Here is a 6,103-nt window from a genome sequence, read left to right on the forward strand (position 1 = left end):
TGATATAACATGTGTGGGGGGTTTCTCAAAACTGTGGGAGGAGTTAGACGTCAAAGTTTTGGGTGGAAGAATACAGAGAGACTGACAAGCCCCTCCCAAAGTCCCCTGCAAAGTCCCCTCTGCTCCTTACACACACACACACGCAAACACACGCACACACTCTGTCTCTATCTCTCCAAAACCAGCAGAGAAAGCAGAGAAAACAGCATGTTTTAAAATTGTCATATTTCAAGAACGGTTGATGATAGAGATAAAATTTTTGGTTTGTGAGCGTCAGGAGGCTTTCGGCAACTCCCACATTTAAATTGGTGACAAACGGACTGAATTGACAGAGAAATCACAGTTTTAAAATCACCCTCGTCTTGATTTTTCCAGAACTCAAAAGCAGACATTTTAACATGGGAGTCAATGGAGAGTGTGACCATGACTCTCTGCGCTTTGAGGTGATTTTAAGAAAAACTACAAGTCATATGAACATGAAAACACACACAGGGTTAGACGACGCCCATGGCAACGTTTTGATGTGAAAATTGTCCGTGTAGGTTGGAAATTGTGGGCAGGAGAGGAGTTTGTTTAGAGGATTTCTCTGATTATTTCTGAATCTCAACAGAGTCTGTCACTGGTGCAACACACACACATTTCCCATTGTTGTGTGAGTGGAAGATAGTTCTTAGTTTTTTGCCATTTTTATCGCCATGGTAACTCGAAACGCTTAGAAAAGACATAGCACACCATTCCCGGCCAAGCCGCACGTTTTGATATAACATGTGTGGGGGTTTTCTCAAAACTGTGGGAGGAGAAGCGCGGCAAACTTTCGTGAAGGGGGATTACAAGTTAACACTAGATCGGCAATTCCGTGCCGAAATTTCGAGGGTGCCTGCAGTTCTTGCGGCATGTGGAAGTTATATGGCCGGAGATTTGGATCCAATCCACCTTGGAAGTACTTTTTGGTGGAGTCACCCTTTAAAAGACCAAGTTTTAAAGGAGAGAGGGGGAGAGAGATTCACAAGCCCCTCTGTTTCCCATTCATGTGTATGTGGAAGTTATATGGCAGTTTTTTGCGATTTTTGTCGCCATGGTTACTTGAAACGCTTAGAAATAGTCATCGCACACAAGTCCCGGTCGAGCCGCACGTTTTGATATAACATGTGTGGGGGTTTTCTCAAAACTGTGGGAGGAGTTAGACGTCAAAGTCTTGGGTGGAAGAATACAGAGAGACTGACAAGCCCCTCCCAAAGTCCCCTCTGCTCCTTACGCACACACACGCAAACACACGCTTGTCTCTATCTCTCCAAAACCAGCAGAGAAAGCAGAGAAAACAGCATGTTTTAAAGTTGTCATATTTCAAGAACGGTTGATGATAGAGATAAAATTTTTGGTTTGTGAGCGTCAGGAGGCTTTCGGCAACTCCCACATTTAAATTTGTGACAAACGGGCATGAATTGACAGAGAAATCACAGTTTTAAAATCACCCTCGTCTTGATTTTTCCAGAACTCAAAAGCAGACATTTTAACATGGGAGTCAATGGAGAGTGTGACCGGAGTTGTCTGCGCTTTGAGGTGATTTTAAGAAAAACTACAAGTCATATGAACATGAAAACACACACAGGGTTAGCCGCCGCCCATGGCAACGTTTTGATGTAAAAATTATCAGTGTAGGTTGGAAATTGTGGGCAGGAGAGGAGTTTGTTTAGAGATTTTTGGTGATTATTTTGCTGGATCTCGCTAGAGTGGGCCACTCTAGCTGCCGCCCACACACCACTCAAACACCCATTATAAAATCTGAAAACGTAAAAAAAAAGTACAAAACGTAAACTGCGATTGTTTAAAAACCGTAACATGTGTCAAAACTTTGACTTAGGTCAGAAAAGTCCCAAGTCTTGTGACTCGTTTAAAGTTCCAACCACGTTTCTACGTTAAAGTATGATGACACTGTGATGCTCCAAAGCGGGCTTGGTTTACGGTCGTTTCCCATTATTGTGTGAGTGGAAATTATTTTACATTTTTGCGATTTCTGTCGCCATGGTTACGCGAAAGTCTTAGAAAAGTCATAGCTCACGATTCCCGGTCAAGGCGCACGTTTTGATATAACTTGTGTTGGGGTTTTCTCAAAGCTGCGGGAGGAGAAGCGCGGCAAACTTTTTGGGGGCGCGAGAAGAAGAAACAGAATAAACGCCGTTGGAATATCAAGATGTGCTTCCGCACAATGCATTCTAGTGAGAACTCTAGGTTCTCACTAGTATGCCTTGTTGCTGCAGGCACCTAACTAGATCGGCAATTCCGTGCCGAAATTTCGAGGGTGCCTGCAGTTCTTGCGGCATGTGGAAGTAATATGGCCGGAGATTTGGATCCAATCCACCTTGGAAGTACTTTTTGGTGGAGTCACCCAGTTTTAAAGGAGAGAGGGGGAGAGAGATTCACAAGCCCCTCTGTTTCCCATTCATGTGTATGTGGAAGTTATATGGCAGTTTTTTGCGATTTTTGTGGCCATGGTTACTTGAAACGCTTAGAAATAGTCATCGCACACAAGTCCCGGTCGAGCCGCACGTTTTGATATAACATGTGTGGGGGTTTTCTCAAAACTGTGGGAGGAGTTAGACGTCAAAGTTTTGGGTGGAAGAATACAGAGAGACTGATGACAAGCCCCTCCCAAAGTCCCCTCTGCTCCTTACACACACACGCAAACACACGCACACACGCTTGTCTCTATCTCTCCAAAACCAGCAGAGAAAGCTGAGAAAACAGCATGTTTTAAAATTGTCATATTTCAAGAACGGTTGATGATAGAGATAAAATTTTTGGTTTGTGAGCGTCAGGAGGCTTTCGGCAACTCCCACATTTAAATTTGTGACAAACGGACGTGAATTGACAGAGAAATCACAGTTTTAAAATCACCCTCGTCTTGATTTTTCCAGAACTCAAAAGCAGACATTTTAACATGGGAGTCAATGGAGAGTGTGACCATGACTCTCTGCGCTTTGAGGTGATTTTAAGAAAAACTACAAGTCATATGAACATGAAAACACACACAGGGTTAGACGACGCCCATGGCAACGTTTTGATGTAAAAATTATCAGTGTAGGTTGGAAATTGTGGGCAGGAGAAGAGTTTGTTTAGAGATTTTTGGTGATTATTTTGCTGGATCTCGCTAGAGTGGGCCACTCTAGCTCCCGCCCACACACCACTCACACAATCATTATAAAATCTGAAAACATAAAAAAAAAGTACAAAACGTAAACTGCGATTGTTTAAAAACCGTAACATGTATCAAAACTTTGAATTAGGTCAGAAAAGTCCCAAGTCTTGTGACCCGTTTAAAGTTCCAACCACGTTTCTACGTTAAAGTATGACGACGCTGTGATGCTCCAAAGCGGGCTTGGTTTTTTTCGGTTTCCCATTATTGTGTGAGTGGAAATTATTTTACATTTTTGCGATTTCTGTCGCCATGGTTACGCGAAAGTCTTAGAAAAGTCATAGCTCACGATTCCCGGTCAAGGCGCACGTTTTGATATAACTTGTGTTGGGGTTTTCTCAAAGCTGCGGGAGGAGAAGCGCGGCAAACTTTTTGGGGGCGCGAGAAGAAGAAACAGAATAAACGCCGTTGGAATATCAAGATGTGCTTCCGCACAATGCATTCTAGTGAGAACTCTAGGTTCTCACTAGTATGCCTTGTTGCTGCAGGCACCTAACTAGATCGGCAATTCCGTGCCGAAATTTCGAGGGTGCCTGCAGTTCTTGCGGCATGTGGAAGTTATATGATTTGGATCCAATCCACCTTGGAAGTACTTTTTGGTGGAGTCACCCAGTTTTAAAGGAGAGAGGGGGAGAGAGATTCACAAGCCCCTCTGTTTCCCATTCATGTGTATGTGGAAGTTATATGGCAGTTTTTTGCGATTTTTGTGGCCATGGTTACTTGAAACGCTTAGAAATAGTCATCGCACACAAGTCCCGGTCGAGCCGCACGTTTTGATATAACATGTGTGGGGGTTTTCTCAAAACTGTGGGAGGAGTTAGACGTCAAAGTTTTGGGTGGAAGAATACAGAGAGACTGACAAGCCCCTCCCAAAGTCCCCTCTGCTCCTTACACACACGCACACACACACGCAAACACACGCTTGTCTCTATCTCTCCAAAACCAGCAGAGAAAGCTGAGAAAACAGCATGTTTTAAAATGGTCATATTTCAAGAACGGTTGATGATAGAGATTAAATTTTTGGTTTGTGAGCGTCAGGAGGCTTTCGGCAACTCCCACATTTAAATTTGTGACAAACGGACGTGAATTGACAGAGAAATCACAGTTTTAAAATCACCCTCGTCTTGATTTTTCCAGAACTCAAAAGCAGACATTTTAACATGGGAGTCAATGGAGAGTGTGACCATGACTCTCTGCGCTTTGAGGTGATTTTAAGAAAAACTACAAGTCATATGAACATGAAAACACACACAGGGTTAGACGACGCCCATGGCAACGTTTTGATGTAAAAATTATCAGTGTAGGTTGGAAATTGTGGGCAGGAGAGGAGTTTGTTTAGAGATTTTTGGTGATTATTTTGCTGGATCTCGCTAGAGTGGGCCACTCTAGCAATCCGCCCACACACTTCACAAACCACTCACACAATCATTATAAAATCAGAAAGCGTCGAAAAAAAGTACAAAACGTAAACTGCGATTGTTTAAAAACCGTAACATGTATCAAAACTTTGACTTGGGTCAGAAAAGTCCCAAGTCTTGTGACTCGTTTAAAGTTTCAACCACGTTTCTACGTTAAAGTATGACGACACTGTGATGCTCCGAAGTGGGCTTGGTTGTTTTCGGTATCCCATTCATGTGGATGGGGAAATTTTTCGCAGTTTTTTGCGATTTTTGTTGCCATGGTTACTCGAAAGTCTTAGAAAAATCATAGCTCACGATTCCCGGTCAAGGCGCACGTTTTGATATAACTTGTGTTGGGGTTTTCTCAAAGCTGCGGGAGGAGTAGCGCGGCAAAAAACGGGAGGAAGAGGAATAATATCATCAAGAAGAATAAACGCGTAGGATTACAATAGATGCTTGCTCTGCAATGCAATCTAGTGAGAACCCTAGGGTTCTGACTAGTTTGCCTTGCAGCAGCAGGCACCTAACTAGATCGGCAATTCCGTGCCGAAATTTCGAGGGTGCCTGCAGTTCTTGCGGCATGTGGAAGTTATATGATTTGGATCCAATCCACCTTGGAAGTACGTGGACATTTTGGTGGAGTCACCCTTTAAAAGACCAAGTTTTAAAGGAGAGAGGGGGAGAGAGATTCACAAGCCCCTCTGTTTCCCATTCATGTGTATGTGGAAGTTATATGGCAGTTTTTTGCGATTTTTGTGGCCATGGTTACTTGAAACGCTTAGAAATAGTCATCGCACACAAGTCCCGGTCGAGCCGCACGTTTTGATATAACATGTGTGGGGGTTTTCTCAAAACTGTGGGAGGAGTTAGACGTCAAAGTTTTGGGTGGAAGAATACAGAGAGACTGACAAGCCCCTCCCAAAGTCCCCTCTGCTCCTTACACACACGCACACACACACGCAAACACACGCTTGTCTCTATCTCTCCAAAACCAGCAGAGAAAGCTGAGAAAACAGCATGTTTTAAAATGGTCATATTTCAAGAACGGTTGATGATAGAGATTAAATTTTTGGTTTGTGAGCGTCAGGAGGCTTTCGGCAACTCCCACATTTAAATTGGTGACAAACGGACGTGAATTGACAGAGAAATCACAGTTTTAAAATCACCCTCGTCTTGATTTTCCCAGAACTCAAAAGCAGACATTTTAACATGGGAGTGAATGTAGAGTGTGACTGGAGTTGTCTGCGCTTTGAGGTGATTTTAAGAAAAACTACAAGTCATATGAACATGAAAACACACACAGGGATAGACGACGCCCATGGCAACGTTTTGATGTAAAAATTGTCCGTGTAGGTTGAAAATTGTGGGCAGGAGAGGAGTTTGTTTAGAGATTTTTGGTGATTATTTTGCTGGATCTCGCTAGAGTGGGCCACTCTAGCTGCCGCCCACACACCACTCAAACACTCATTATAAAATCTGAAAACGTCGAAAAAAAGTACAAAACGTAAAC

This window comes from Solea senegalensis, linkage group LG11 (assembly GCF_019176455.1).
Source record: "Solea senegalensis isolate Sse05_10M linkage group LG11, IFAPA_SoseM_1, whole genome shotgun sequence".
NCBI lineage: Eukaryota > Metazoa > Chordata > Actinopteri > Pleuronectiformes > Soleidae > Solea > Solea senegalensis.